This window comes from Schistocerca piceifrons, chromosome 2 (assembly GCF_021461385.2).
Source record: "Schistocerca piceifrons isolate TAMUIC-IGC-003096 chromosome 2, iqSchPice1.1, whole genome shotgun sequence".
Classification (NCBI taxonomy): domain Eukaryota; kingdom Metazoa; phylum Arthropoda; class Insecta; order Orthoptera; family Acrididae; genus Schistocerca; species Schistocerca piceifrons.
The window spans coordinates 883,530,917-883,547,936 of record NC_060139.1 but is presented as its reverse complement, the minus strand read 5'-3'; positions in this window follow the sequence as shown (position 1 = coordinate 883,547,936).

Sequence of the window (17,020 nt, the reverse complement as noted above, 5' to 3'; positions counted from 1 at the left end):
AAGTGTAGGTAAGTATCCGTCCTCCGTGATGGGGCACGTCAGCTAATACAGCAAAGTTCCTCGGGAAATCTCTCTTCGCCAGGTTGTGCCTCAGTTATCGACACGAATACCGGAAAGAGGATACTGAGCGCCCATCCGGCAGAAGCATCCGCGTCAGCTCAAGCAGGTCTGAAAGCATCTCATCCGAGATGGCTCTTGACGTAATAATAAAGCTCGACGCAAAGTATCAGCTATTCAGGATAAGAGCTTCATGAACAACGTAACTTCATGGAAAATGCTCATACCGCCGATGAGAATTACGCTGAGAAGATTGCGAAATATCGAAAAGAACATCCGAATTTAGGAAAGGGAGGGAAATCCATTTGTTTCTAGGTAGTCTGTATGCCAATTGATGGTGGTTTAGCTTTATTTGTGGATGATAGGATGGCAAGTATAAAATACGGTAGCAAGATCATAAATGTTGTGCAAATGACGAACGAATAACTGTTATGTTATTTCTTTATTTTCTGTTTTTGCTGTTGCCATAGTCTTGTACTGTTTTAGAAACGACATTTTCCGCCTGACAGATTAGATACAATACTCCCGTTTCAGCCAAGTTAGAACGGTAGCATCGCGATGTGCTGTTGTGTCACCTTAAGACATATATAACGATAGCATACAGACGTAGTAAATGTTCTACTCCTGTCTAAAGGCAGCTTACAACACTCACGGTTTCTACACTTGCAAGTACTTTCAGTACTTCAGATGTTATTCTAGCTTCGGTAATTGAAGCACTTCAACACAACTACCTCCCGAATATCCGCTAGTGACCTCAGATGCCGCGTAATGGATAAAGCTCGGTAAAAAGTGAAGTTACCGTATAGTCTTGGTTGCAGCTTTTCTTTTTCGTCAAACTACTTCTTGCGAGTGATAATAATACTGAAAAACACAGTCGCCAGCTGATATGACGAATGGATTGACGTTATTCAACAAATTCACAAAATTTGATCTTTACTATATTTTAGTTTTTATTAAAACTTTTTCTCTTTTAATAATTTCTATCACTGACGGAACAGCTGAATAATGACTCCTTTCAGAATTGGTCACACGCACACACTTAGAAAGTTTTGGTCCATGAAAACAACGCCGGAACGACAATAATGCCTACTTACGTTTCTGAAGGTAAGATCAGCAAGACTGCCTCTGAAAACATGTATTATACACAAGAAATATTTTACGATACTTTTGTTAGTATCGAAATGATTGCAAAAGATTTTTTATACTTGGTTTTTCTCAGTTTTATTGAAATAGTTACTTTATGTAATTTCTTGGGCAGAAGGTCACAATAACCAAGTTCACTCACTAGGTAGAATAGATATTTACTTTACTTACTTTCAAGGCAATCTAAAACTCTCCACATTTACTTTAATAACTGCACTTGAGTGATAATTTAAATTTACTTTGCAAGAAAACACTCAGTTGCGCAATAATGCTTCACACCAATGGATTCTCGGTTTCATTCTCTTTATACAGGAAAGATACCCCACTTGGGACACTTTAGGTTAAATGAGTAGTTTTGCGCAAATGACAATTAAATGATTATTGAAGCAAAACACGCCAAAAACTTGCCAACACAACGCGTGTACAGAACTATGAACGGTTAATTTCAGTAGTGTCGTTGTGAGCACAGTTGCTGGGATTTAGGTGCTTTGAAGACAAATAACGTTTTGAATGACGGAGATTATTACTTGTCTTCGTGGCGTCGAACTATGCGACTTATACCATTGCAAACATGAGTTTGGCTTTCCTGAGGATCTGCGTCAGTCTAAGTAATGGATGCCTTACACCATTTCACATCCAGGAACCAACACTCGTATTAAGCTTCACACAGTCAAAGAATATTGTCGTCTGCAGACCCTGTTATACACTGCATACTGTAGAAATCTCATTCTTTGCTTCATTACTGCAAAGCCTCTCGACTCTAAAAAGGTCGATAGTGTTACAAAGTACTATGTTCTCTTACACAGATGACAAAAAATAGGTCATGGGCTAGCGATATGTACATACACAAGGGAGGTGATATCGCGTATACAAGGTATAAAGGGACAGTGCATTAGCAGAGCTCTTAATTGTATTCAGGCGATTCATGTGGAAAGAAATTACCGGGCTTTGAACGCAGAATGGTTGTTGGAGCGAGACGCATTGGGCATTGCATTTAGAAAATGGTTAGGGAATTCATTTCGAGATCCGCAGAGCGAAGAGTGTGCCGAGCATACCAAATTTAAGGCATTTTCTCTCACCTCTGACGACGCAGTGGCCGACGGCTTTCAGTTAACGACCGAGAGCAGCGGCGTTTGCGTAGTGGTGGCAGTGCTAACACACAAGCAACACTGCGAGAAGTAACCACAGGAATACATGCTTGGATTAAAAATTAGTTGAAGCAAGGAGAGTGGGAAAATTGCCATATTTCAGAGATTTTGCTATAATCTGTCTAAAACGTATCGGACGTTTGGGCAGAAAAAAGTATTTCGAATAGCTTGCGGGTTTGGGACCCTAATTCCCAACAAAGTAGGCCCCTTGTGCTTCCACACACTTAAATGGCTCTGAGCACTATGGGACTTAACATCTGAGGTCATCAGTCCCCTAGAACTTAGAACTACTTAAACCTAACTAACCTAAAGACATCACACACATCCATGCCCGAGGCCGGATTCGAACCTGCGACCGTAGCGGTCGCTCGGTTCCGGACTGAAGCGCCTAGAACCGCTCGGCCACACCGGCCGGCTGCACACACACAGCCCAGCGATCCTTCCACTGCTGGAAACACCTCTGGAAGTCTTCTTTTGGAATAGTGTTCAGCTCCGTCGTCGTGTTCCGAATTATTTCTTCTCTACTCTCAAAACGGGATCCTTTCAATGGCGTCTTGAACCAACCAGAAGTCGTAAGCAGCCACGTCTGAAGAATAGAGGGGTTGGCGATCGGCTGTAATTCCATGTTTGGACAAGAAATTTTGGATCAAGTGGGAAGCGGGGTAAATGCGGGGCGTTGTCGTGATTCAGTTGCCAGTTTCTCGCTGTCCACATGTCTGCGCCGAACTGCGTCACGGAGTCGCCGGAGAACATCTTGATAGTACTCCTTTGTCATTGTTGGTCCTTCCAGTGCGTATTCGTGATGAATTGTTCCACGGACATCAAAGAAGACAGCATCACCTTGATTTTACTTCGCACCAGCCGCAATTTCTTCGGCCTTGTAGACTCGGGATGCTTCCATTGCGACGACTGTCTTTCTGTTTCTGCGTCTTACCCATACACCCATGACTCATCTCCAGTTATCACGGTGTTCAGAAACCCAGGATCAGTGTTGGTGGTGTCCAGAGGGTCCTGCGCAGCGTCAAAACGTAGGTCTTTCTTTCTGGCGACAACATATCATCACGCAAAATTGCATGTGCAGAATCTGTACTCACTCCAGCCTCTTGCGCAATCTCCTGCACAGTCAAACCACGATCTGCCATTACCAAATTTTGCACCCTCTCAACAACGGCTGCACTCCGAGCAGTTTGGGGCCTGCCAGAACGCTGGTCACTCTCCACTGATGTGCGGCCATTTTTGAACCGTTTGAACCACTTCTTAATTTGTGTTACACCCATCGCATCTTCCCCAAACACCTGCTGATTCTTATGAATTGTTTCGCTTTGAGAATCACCAAGTTATTGACAAAATTTGATGGAGTATCTTTGCTCAACACGTTCAGTCATCTTGAGAGAATCAGTAATACGACGAACACGTTGTGTAGCATCTCACTCAGCGACCAACAGGCAGTAAGTCACGCGCTGGAAGGCGAGGACAAAATTCACGCATGCGCATAAAGGTCTCTTCCTTTACTTTGTACAGTGGCGATGTGCTAACGTCTCTATTTTGCGAGGGAAAATAGAGGTCGGATACTGTTTAGACAGACATTGTATAAATCAGAAAGATGAGTGAGAAAACCGTATCCTAGTGTAATGTTGTCTTAGAAACGAGAATTGGCATCAGCTCCATAAAAGTGTGGTCTCAAACAAGTTGGTAGTACTATAACAATTGCTCACAAGGGCTATCTGGGTTTTGAGATTAGACATCTTAAGAATATATTTCTGAAAAATACAGTCTCCGTATACGAAGCCACTAATTCACGTCAGTGTTGTTCACTAAACTCGAAGTTAGCTGGTTCGAATGATACTGATGTAAGAAATATACACCATCAGTACTTTACTGCAAGGGTACCGCTAGTGTAAAGATCCTGATTACTAAATTTTTTGATAGAATCCTGGATCAACTTACAAACCTCTCCACAGTGCTCCATGTACGAAAGCTGCTGTTGAGCGCGTAGGATGGAGGAGTTAAGCTTGGCGGTCCTTTGGTGCTATTCAGGAGGAGAAAGCTACGTGCTGGCATCGGGTTTCGCCCTCTCCGCCCTCTCCGCCCTCTCCATTCTCTCACAATACAACACGAATATGACTCTACACTACACACTCATCCATTATGTCCACCTACCCTCAACAGAGACACTTGACACAACTGTCACACACTACGTCGAAGGGCACGATTTTGCACGAAGAAGAAACATTTCCGACTTGGCGGCTGAACCTACCTCCCGGGTCTCCCATCTCACCGTGTCACACGACTCTATGTTCTTTCTTTACATTCGATATATTAATGTAGTACCCTCAAAGAAAATAAAATACGAAAATATTTATCAGTAGCTATCCTTGGCCACGAGTTGCTGCGGCTTAGTCTGATTAAATGGAAAGAAGGAAACAGAACGGACACGTTCTAACACGTACTGGAATTAGTTATACGTCCTAATCTCCTTCTCCTCTAACCCCCTCAGTCTCTGTCCATCTCATCTTCCTTCTCTCTTTGTCTGTCTCCTCCTCCTCCTTCCCCAACCTCTGTTCATCACCTCCTGCACCTTTTCGCTGCTTATCTTTTCCATGCCCTTTATTCTCTGGCACCCTTTTTCTGTCCGCCGCCTCCTTTTCCCTTGCTAGCTCCGTTTCCTCCCGCCCCTCTGTCATCTCCTCTTCTCCTCTCTTTCTGACCTTGAGCCTGTTCATTGTTTTTACATACTCGATTCTGTAGTAGTATTCTAATCATAGGCCGATAAGCCATAAATACAGCTTATATAATAAAAAGTTTAGCCGACGTCAGGCCGAACGTTCATTAGGGCATCGCGCAAAAAATTTAAAGTAAATTGGTCAAAAATTTTTCAATATTCCTGGAAATAACGTTTCCCCTTTATGTATTAAATATTTATTTACATACAGTATATATTAAAATAGGTCTATCAAACAAGCTCAGATTCGAATGCAACGTTTTATCATAATTTCGAAGCCATCGGTAAAGAAGTTTCAGAGATTTGAGATTCTGAATACACGAACATTTACGTTTTTATATACCTAAATGTAAAAGTTCGTTTATATGAAAAAGATACGATGCTAGCAAAAACCTCTTGATAGAAAATGAGAGGGCTGGTAGAGTGAGTCATATCAGCAAATTTCACACAGCAAATCATGTCCGCATGCCTTGGCGTACGGTGCAAGGCATCAAGCTCCGCCGTGAAAGCAGGCATACAAAGTACCATCCGAGCCGTGGTGGTAGCAGGTCTGCAGGGCAACGATTTCACTGTATTTGTGACATCGAGGTAAAATAGATGTCGGGATGAAGCTTTACGAACTTTATTTGCAATTTCTGTTATCGACATAATTTCAGGAAACCTAGGCGTGACAATACTACGGGTTTTCCGCCTCTTACTGGGACGTGAAAGCGTTGCTTTTGACTGTGCAAATGCCATGCCTGTTTGATAGATGTAGCATAGTGGGTAGTACCTGTGCACACTGGGATGTCTGGTTCTCCCAGCGCCAGTTTGTTGTGGTTCTTACTGTGTGGAATGGACATGAAATGGAGTGCTATTCTTGGGAGGAAAGGGCAGACATGTACTGTGCTTACGGGCCTACGGATTGAATTGCTCACACTGCTCAGAATGTGTAAGTATAATGGTTTCAGATGGTTCAAATGGCTCTGAGTACTGTGGGACTTAACATCGGAGGTCATTAGTCCCCTAGAACTCAGAACTACTTAATCCTAACCAACCTAAGGACATCACAAACATCCATGCCCGAGGCAGGATTCGAACCTGCGACCGTAGCGGTCGCGCGATTCCAGACTGAAGCGCCCAGAACCACTCGGCCACAACGGCCGGCGTTTGGTGGTTTCCGAACAGTCGAGTGTAAGATCCACGCACATATACTGCCATCCATGTCGCTATGGGAGAAAGGTTCACTTGAGGTTCGTTTTCCGCTGGCACGTTTTCGTAATGGCACATGTGCAGTTAGTACCTACTTCGAAACCCGGTGTATTCATTTTGCGTCACTGGTGCGCAGGCCTAACGGTCGCAGTTGTCAACGCATAGTACTTACACCACTGCTTGCAGAGGAGGCGTTAGCACTACTGGAAAACACACCCTCATCGAGCACGTGGTGTGTTGCACGGGAAACGGATGTAAGCCGTTCCACAATCTGGCGTTTGTGACATGAAGATGATTTGCACGCCTACCGCCTTCAGAAGGTTCACACCCTTAATACTGACGATTTCCCACTTCGAATCGAATTCTGCCAGTTGTTTTCGCAAATGTGTGCCATTCAACCAGACTTCCCGAACCGTGTACTTTTCAAGGATGGAGCATCCTTTACGTAAGAGGATATGTTCAAGACACACAATCGACACGTGTGGGCACGGGAAAATCCGCACGCCGCCTTTGTTCCTGCACCAAGACCACTTCGCTGTCAAAATTTGGGTCGGCTTGGTAGACGATAACTTGGTCTGTCCACACACGTTCCCCCAGCGGCTGAACGGAAACATTTACTCAATATTTCTACGAGGAACTCTACCACAGTTGTTGGAACATGTTCCACTGAACGGTGCACCTGTGCACTTCTCACATGCAGTGCGAATGCGTTTGAACGAAAACATTGGTGAGAACTGGATATGGCGCGGTGGGCCGGTGGCATGACTTAACGCCCAGTGATATACCCATTAAATGTAAATGTTATGTGTCTATGGCCTCCCGTCGGATAGACAGTTCACAGGGTGAAAGTCTTTCGATTTGACGCAACTTCGGCGACTTGCCCGTCGATGATGAAATGATGATGATTAGGACGTCACAACACCCAGTGCCTGAACCGAGAAAATCTCCGACCCAGTCGGGAATCGAACCCGGGCCCTTAGGATTGACATTCTGTGGCGCTAACCACTCAGCTGCCGGTGGCGGACATAACACCCACTGAGACTGAAGAAGAGCTGATAACGTTGATTATGGCAGCCTGTGATACAATTTCACTTCGCCAGGGGTGTTTGAAGGAGTGCGGCAATCACTCCAGCGTCGTTGTAAGCAGCGAAGGGGGTGGGGGGTGGGGGTGGGGCGGGGGGGTGGGGAGGAGGGCGTAGTTCCCAGCAATTTTTGTAAATGTTTTCAAATAAAGGTTATGATGACACATTACCCCAATTTCTCATTTACCTTGATGCCACAAATACAATGAAAATTTTGCCCGGAAGACCTGCTACCACGACGACTTGTATGGCGTGTTGTGTGCCTACCGTCTAATGTTTTGTGTCGCCCACTATTCAACGACGCCAAGGGATGTGACATTGGTTGCTGTGTGAAATATGCTAGTTATACCAGCCTTCTCATCTTCTACTTTCATTCTAGATAATATATACTGGGTGTTACAAAAAGGTACCGCCAAACGTTCAGGAAACATTCCTCACACACAAAGAAAGAAAATATGTTATGTGGACATCTGTCCGGAAACGCTTACTTTCCATGTTAGAGCTCATTTTATATTACTTCTCTTCAAACCACATTAATCATGGAATGGAAACACTCAGCAACAGACCGTACCAGCGTGACTTCAAACACTTTGTTACAGGAAATGTTCAAAATGTCCTCCGTTAGCGAGGATACATGCATCCACCCTCAGTCGCATGGAATCGCTGATGCGCTGATGCAGCCTTAGAGAATGGCGTATTGTATCACAGCAGTCCACAATAGGAGCACGAAGAGTCTCTACATTTCGTACCGGGGTTGCGTAGACAAGAGCTTTCAAATGCCCCCATAAATGAAAGTCAAGGGGTTGAGGTCAGGAGAGCGTGGAGGCCATGGAATTGGTCCGCCTCTACCAATCCATCGGTCACCGAATCTGTTGTTGAGAAGCGTACGAACACTTCGACTGAAATGTGCAGAAGCTCCATCGCGCATGAACCACATGTTGTGTCGTACTTGTAAAGGCACATGTTCTAGCAGCACGGGTCGAGTATCCCGTATGAAATCCTGATAACGTGCTCCATTGAGCGTAGGTGGACGAAACTAAAATGAGCTCTAACATGGAAATTAAGCATTTCCAGACAAATGTCCACATAACATCTTTTCTTTATTTGTGTGTGAGGAGTGTTTCCTGAAAGTTTGGCCGTACCTTTTTGTAACACCCTATATATATATAATAAAAACACAAGCACATTCGAATCCTATGTTGCGTCAAAATTTCAGTTCAAACGGTGAAGAGACTAAGTAACTATGGAGATTGACGATTTTGTACAAGCGAAAGTGTACATTTTTATTGATTTTTCTTATAATTATTACATACTAGCTACACCCCACGATGTTAACTCGTGGTTAAACAGTTTTTTTATAAAGAAATGTTAATGCCGAACCTCACTCTCTACACTTATGCGCTATCATAAAAGTAATCTCTTCTCTTGGAGATACTGACGAGCGTGCAGCTTGCGGCCCAGCAAACCGCGCGACGTCGGAAGAAACTCCAAATTCTGAGACGATGGGAGAAGCTGACATAATACATATCGCTCACAACTCACTCATCTTCTTAAAGAAAAACCTTATCTCTACGCTAAAACTTAATGCATTTATTTCGTAGTTAACTTTCATGGATGGATGTTTTAGTCACGCTACCTGTTCCAAGGGGACAGCAGTCACGTTAGCCATCTCATAGGAACAGTGATAGTTTTTCTAAATAAAAGGTACCCTTTGTGTTAATCAGAGAAAAGACTATCTCTATTTCAAAGTTCATCCAACTCCGTCCTGCCGCTTCAGCGTGAAGGAGTAACATACTAAATGGACAAAGAAAGAAAATAAGCAATTTCTCGTTCGGTGCAGCGTAAATATTACATCTGTACATGCAACAAAATCATCTGCCCTCACATGCGTGTCTGTTACCAGCAGATACGCTAGCATATCATAATCATATACAGCCTCATGAAAACCCTCCCACGTTCTCTTTGTCGTACAGCATTTAAATGACACTGTCATTGTCAGTCTTCAAGCGTCTCAGAAGTTGTAAGATACGCCTAACAATCAGGGCTCAGATACAACGAGCTTATATGGAAGTATGGATTAAACGCTTTGAGGATTGTACAAGCATCATATTCGTTACGTTATGTAGGACATATGAAACAATAAAAACATTTTCACCAATATCACAGTCTAACATAACAGTCGCGACACTCCGTTTCTTTTTTGTTACACTGCGATCGCGTCCGTCTGATCGGCTCCTTTCTCTCCCGCCGTCCTTCCTATGTCACCGTCCATAACACGGATTCCTACACCTTTTTCCCCTCTGCCGGTGTGCCCCAAGGCTCCGTCCTCTCCCCCCTTCTGTACCTTTTGTACACGGCGGACATGCCGCCGCCGTCAGCCCCCGTCCACCTTCTCCAGTTTGCCGATGACACCGCCTTCCTTGCCCTTGCCCCCACCCTACAGCGCTCCCAACACCTTCTCCAATCCCATCGTGACCGGTTCACCACTTGGTGCAACCAATGGTTGCTCAAGGTCAATCCCTCCTAAACCCAGGCGATCATTGTAGGCAAAACCACCCCTTCCTTTCGCCTCCTTGATTTCTATCTCACCATCTATGGCCGTCCTATCACCCTCACTCCCACCCTTAAGTACCTTGGCGTCACCCTCGACCGTCGCCTCACCTGGACTCCCCACCTCCGGACAATCCAAGCCAAGGCACGCTCCCGACTCAGTCTCCTCAAGCTCCTCTCCGGCCGTACGTGGGATCTGGACCCCTCCACCGTCCTCCACACCTATAAGTCCCTCATCCGCCCTATCCTTTGTTATGCCCATCCGGCTTGGATCTCCGCCCCCCCCTACCTTTTATAAATCCCTCCAAATCCTTGAACGTCATGCTCTCCGCCTCGCCTATCGCATCCGTCTCCCCTCCCCCACGCGGATCCTGTACGATCTCATCCCCTTCCCCCATCTCCTCCTTTTCCTTGAAAGGATACGGATCCTGTACACCTCCCGCAAACTCGATCCTCCTCACCCGCTCGTCTCCCCGATCCTCTCCCACCCCCGCCCGCTGCCGCACCTGTATTCCCACGTGTCACCCGGTCTCCATCTCTCCACCCTCCTTACCCTCTCCCAAGGTGGCTTCCGCCAGCTCCCCCTCCCTGATGATGCCCTCCTCCCCTCCATCTGCCCTCCTACCAACTTTGATCCTCCCACCCTCCTCCTGTGTTTGCTCCTCTGGGCACCCTCCCTCCCTTCTCTCCCTTTTCCCTCCCTCCTCCTTTTCTCCCCCTCCTCCCCCAGGCCTCCCCTCCCCTGTCCCTCCCCTCCTGCCCCCGTCTCCTCAGCCATTGGCATCCTTTTTCTCCCCTCTCCCCCACCTCACCCCTGTTCCACTCTTGGCAGGTCCCCGGACTCGCACACGCTACGTGGACATTCGCGCGCCGGAGATCACCGCCATCTGTGTTTCGTGTGTGCCGTCGTGTTTAGTGTTCAGTGTTCACCGTCACACTCCCTCGTTCACCAGTGCCATCGTCATCTTCAGTGTTCGTGCGTCGTCTCATCAGTTAGCAGTGTGGATTATCGACGAGTGTGAACGGCTCCGTGTTTGTCTCAATGTGTCTCCTGTTTTATTGCCCACCGTTCTGTAACTTGTGTCTTCTCACTGTTTTTGCTGCTTGTGTCTTCTATGGCTGAAGAGCAGCGCAGTGTGCTGCTGACAGCCTGCCTGTTGTACAGGCTTTAAAATAACAATAATGTAAAAAAAAAAAAAAAAACTGCGAACGCAGGGCGCCAAGCGGTCAGGAAGTTAATACTGTTGAGTTCGGAGAGATCTTCTGAACACGAAAACGAATCGTAATTGTTTATATTAGTCTATACAAAAGTATTCACAAAGGGGCGTCTGTAGCGCAATAAACTGCAGTAACAAGAAGAAGAAATCACGCTTCTCTTTTTTTAGGTTTCCTTACGACCCTAGGGAGTGTGAACCGCTACGTTACAGAAGAGTTTATTTACGATTTTCTTCTAACCTGAAGATATTTACTGGAGAATGTGGTGTGCCTTAGCAAAAAAAAATTGCTAGTAAACAGCAGGAAACTTGACCTTGTGCAGAAAGGCGTCGTAAAGCTACTAAAAAACTTGAAGTTTTCTTCGCTACACATCCGGTCAAATCAGTGAATGTGTAAACACAGGTAACGTATATGGAAGGCAACACATACAGAATTTAAAGTAGCAGATAAGCTACCGCAACTACAGCTGAAGGAAAGGTCGCACGGATGAGAAAATAAAAGAACAAAAGCAACAAAACTGTATCCCAACACAGAACAAACCAATTCTACAATTGTTGCTGCATCTGAGCCACATAGGCAAGAATCTTCAACGCATTCGCTTTTGAAACAAATGAAATTAAGTGTACAAAAATATTTATGTACTACGAAGTCGAATGAAGTGGAAGACTGTGCGAAATTTAGCCCCACTACAAAGTTGTTACGTGTCAAGAAAAGTGCCTGTCATACTAAGAACAGACAACAAAAGAAATATATTCTTCTCATGCGTGAAACATATGTTTATATTTTCTTGTTTTCAGTGGAGTACGCTGCAATTATACACATATTGATAAGTATTTCATCATTATTAAGTTGTAGCTTACGTCACTGAATTAAGAACATTCGGCTATTTCTACAGGTATTTTATGATCATTCACGTCTCTTGACCGAGCGAGGTGGCGCAGTGGTTAGCACACTGGACTCGCATTCGGGAGGACGACGGTTCAATCCCGTCTCCAGCCATCCTGATTTAGGTTTTCCGTGATTTCCCTAACTCGTTTCAGGCAAATGCCGGGATGGTTCCTTTGAAAGGGCACGGCCGATTTCCTTCCCAATCCTTCCCTAACCCGAGCTTACGCTCCGTCTCTAATGACCTCGTTGTCGACGGGACGTTAAACACTAACCACCACCACCACCACGTCTCTTGATAATTTAAGAATGTCTAGAACACAAAAATTTATTAACTATTCACTGAATAATTAGAAAAATGATTTAAAACAAACTTTAATTTACAGATGCCTTTTCGCCGCATGTAGCGCTATTGTCGCAACAAATAACAAATGGCAACACTTTTCACAGCAGCGAGTGTCGCAACTGTATATGATAGTCAGATTGTGCCAGTTCGATACATTTCAAAAGCCAAAAGTGATTTCGTTTTACGGTCTTCAAATCAAGAAATTCGTGTACTACATACTTTTAAAAGTAGACTCTGCGTTAATCAAGGGTATAAGCTAATTCCATTCCAAAATTCGTCCAAATCTGTCCAACCGTTTCTGCGTGAGGGTGTAATAAAACACTCACACAAACTTTCGCGTAAACCCCCGAAGGAGATGAAGGATACGCTATGCCCGAATAAAGAAAAACTGTTGGCTTCAGTGTTTTTAGAGTTTATAACATTCCCTTAGAGCGCGGCAGCAATACTGGTGAAGCCACATGCACAGTTTACCTACAAACAGAAGATCAAGCAGGTAGGTCCCCACTCTCTTTTCCCAGGTACGTCACATGGAGCAATTACAGGCTGTTTCTCAATGTTATACAGGCCCGTCTGGGGAGAGCATTTTAGAACATGGCCACGCAGCACTCAGATATATCCAGTGATAGGTTATACTTTTACAAAACGCTTCAATAATAGACGGAATGCAGAGATTAGTAACTAATACAATCAAATCAAAAAACGCACGTACATAGAACCGACGGAAATCACTGCACGCTGCACTACCCCCTTGGAGGGGAAACTGGTTCTTATGTTAGTCATCCTATACTGCAGTTGTAGCGTCCTTCCACTGAAGGTCACTTTCTGCATCAGGAGCGTTGCTAGCTGTTCAGTTTACAGGTAGACTTAACAATGTAAGAGCACTGCATTACAAGCAAGCATAGCATGTTATACATATGACGAGACAAAAACATTTTCAATGCAGCAACTGCAGTTAAGTCATGAGGGAAGCTGCTGAGGCCATAATAAACAAAAACTACTTTAACAGTGACATCGGTTATACAGTCAGTAGTAGATGAAACTGGGCGTTCGATGCTGCGGGACTTCAGAAAATGCACCAAGTTACATACTTTGAGTCGGTGGCGATACTAATTTGTCTCCATCGCCGACATCGACTTAGCCTATGGAAGAATACGTAAATTTCTTGATTTCTACGTTGCTAGACTTTCGTATATGATATAGAACCACAGTGGTAGTTACAACTGTCAGCTCAAAATGACGACTGAAAAATTGTTGTTTAATCTGTAAAACAGAACCGGAAGGAAGAAATATCCTAGAAGTATTATGCGAGGAAACGTGTTCGCGAACGATGCACAATTATTTCGCCAGCAGACCAGTTGATTATCATAAATGAATCTGTATTTTCTAAATACATTTTTCGATAGTTTGAAACATAGTAACTGATGGGGAGCGATATCCAGAAATAAATTTTGATGTTGTAATTAAGGTATTACAAATCCATCTTTGCAACTATTTATACTATGTGTTTATGTTAAGATATGCATTTGGTTTTAGTTGAAAACATCGTGCATGGTTACATTTTCATCAGTTTTATAGTGGCATTTGGAAGTGTCATCTGCACGTGCATTTCCCAGGCATTTCTACAGACGACACTGGCCTTCCGGCCCGATTTTCACTTTGATTTGCAGCGTTATATACTGAAGATCCAAAGAAACTGGTACACCTGCCTAATCTCGTGTAGGGCCGCCGTAAGCACGCAGAAGTGCCGCAACTCAACATGACATGGACTCGACTAACGTCTGAAGTCTGACACCATGAATCCTACAGGGCTGTCCATAAGTCCGTAAGAGTACGAGGTGGTGGAAATCTCTTCTGAACATCACGTTGCAAGGCTTCCCATATATGCTTAATAATGTTTATGTCTGGGGAGTTTGGTGGACAGCGGAAGTGTTTGAACTCAGAAAAGTTCCTGGAACCGCTCTGTAGCAATTGTGGACGTGTGGTGTGTCGCATTGTTCTGCTGGAATTGCCCAAGTCCTTCGGAATGCACAGTGGTCATGAATGGATGCTTACGTACGTCTCACCTGTCAGAGTCGTATCTAGGCGTATCAGCAGTCCCATATCATTCCAGCTGCACAGGCTCCACACCATTACATGCAGATTCCAGGGATTCATGAGATTGTCTCCATACCCGTACACGTCGATCCGCTCGATATAGTTTGAAACGAGACTCGTCCGACCAGGCAACATGTTTTCAGTCATCAACAGTCCAATGTCGGTGTTGCCGGGTCCAGGCGAGGCGTAAAGCTTTGTGTCGTGCAGTTATCAATGATGCATGAGTGGGCCTTCGGCTCCGAAAGCCCATATTGATGATGGTTCAAATGGCTCTGAACACTATGGGACTCAACTTCTAAGGTCATCAGTCCCCTACAACTTAGAACTACTTAAACCTAACTAACCTAAGGACATCACACACACACATGCCCGAGGCAGGACTCGAACCTGCGACCGTCGCGGTCGCGCGGTTCCAGACTGTAGCCCCTAGAACCCCTCGGCCACTCCGGCCGGCCCATATCGATGATGTTTCGTTGAATTATTCGCACGCTGACACTTATTGATGGCCCAGCATTGAAATTTGCCGCAATTTGCGGAAGGGTTGCACTTCTGTCACGTTGAACGATTCTTTTCAGTCATCGGTCTTGCAGGATCTTTTTCCGGCCGTAGCGATATTGGAGATATGATGTTTTACCGTATTCATGATATTCAAGGTACATTAGTGAAATGGCCGTACGTGAAAATCCCCACTTCATTGCTACCTCGGAGAAGCTGTGTCTCATCGTTCGTGCGCCGACTGTAACATCACGTTGAGACTCACTTAATTCTTGATAACCTGCGATTATAGCAGCAGTAACCGATCTAATAACTGCCCCAGACACTTGTTGTCTTATATAGGCGCTGCCTACCGCAGCCCCGTATTCTGACTGTTTACATTTCCTGGTGTAGGACACGGCTTATTATTGCACCACTACCATTCATAAATGTTAATTTGCGCTGTTATGAGTGTGAGAATTAGACTTGACGTAGAAGTGCCTACGGATTGGGTATCGAGTAATTTGCGGATGTTTGCTGACGATGCTGTGTTGTACTGGAAGGTGTCGAAGTGAGCGACTGTTGGGGGATATAAGATGACTGAGACAAAATTTATAGATAGTGTGATAATTAGTAGGTAGCTCTAAATGTAGAAAAATGTAAGTTAATGTGAATGAATAGGAAAAAAAAATCCGTCATGTTCGGATACAGCATTTTTAGTGTCCTGCCTGAAGTAGTCAAGTCTTTTAAATATCTTTGCGGAACATAGTAAAGCGATATGAACTGGAACGAGCTTGTGAGGATTGTATTACGGAAAGCAAATGGTCGACTTTGATTTATTGGGAGAAATTTTGGAAAGTGTCGTTCATCTGTAAAGCAGACTGCTTGTAGGACACAAGTGCGACCTGTTATTGAGAATTGATCTAGTGTTTGGGATCCACACCAGGTCGGAATGAAGAAAGATATAAAAGCAGTTCAGAGGTGGGCTGCTACATTTGTTAGTAAGTTGGAACTACACCCACATATTACGGGGATGCTTCGAGAAAAATGGGAATCGCTGGAGGAAAGAAAAAGTTCTTTTCGAGAAGCACTACTGAGAAAGTTCAGACAACAGGCATTTGAAGCTGACTGCTGAACGACTCTATTGCCGCCAACAGGCATTTCGCGCAACGGCAACGTAGATAAGACAAAATCATTTAGGGCTCATGCAGGGGCATTCGTCGTTTTGTTACGGCGTGAAGTCAAGCGTCAGAACGATAGTCGAGAATGATAGAGCAGAGAGGGCTGTGACAAAACGGCAACCAATTGCACCCTACCGACCGCTCTCCTGGACGACAACGCGACAGCAACGGCCTCTAGGAAGAGGACATAAGCGTCGCGCCTGACTGGTCCCAAACCAGTTGTATAGCAGCGACTTAGTAATTATACACTCCTGGAAATGGAAAAAAGAACACATTGACACCGGTGTGTCAGACCCACCATACTTGCTCCGGACACTGCGAGAGGGCTGTACAAGCAATGATCACACGCACGGCACAGCGGACACACCAGGAACCGCGGTGTTGGCCGTCGAATGGCGCTAGCTGCGCAGCATTTGTGCACCGCCGCCGTCAGTGTCAGCCAGTTTGCCGTGGCATACGGAGCTCCATCGCAGTCTTTAACACTGGTAGCATGCCGCGACAGCGTGGACGTGAACCGTATGTGCAGTTGACGGACTTTGAGCGAGGGCGTATAGTGGGCATGCGGGAGGCCGGGTGGACGTACCGCCGAATTGCTCAACACGTGGGGTGTGAGGTCTCCACAGTACATCGATGTTGTCGCCAGTGGTCGGCGGAAGGTGCACGTGCCCGTCGACCTGGGACCGGACCGCAGAGACGCACGGATGCACGCCAAGACCTTAGGATCCTACGCAGTGCCGTAGGGGACCGCACCGCCACTTCCCAGCAAATTAGGGACGCTGTTGCTCCTGGGGTATCGGCGAGGACCATTCGCAACCGTCTCCATGAAGCTGGGCTACGGTCCCGCACACCGTTAGGCCATCTTCCGCTCACGCCCCAACATCGTGCAGCCCGCCTCCAGTGGTGTCGCGACAGGCGTGAATGGAGGGACGCAT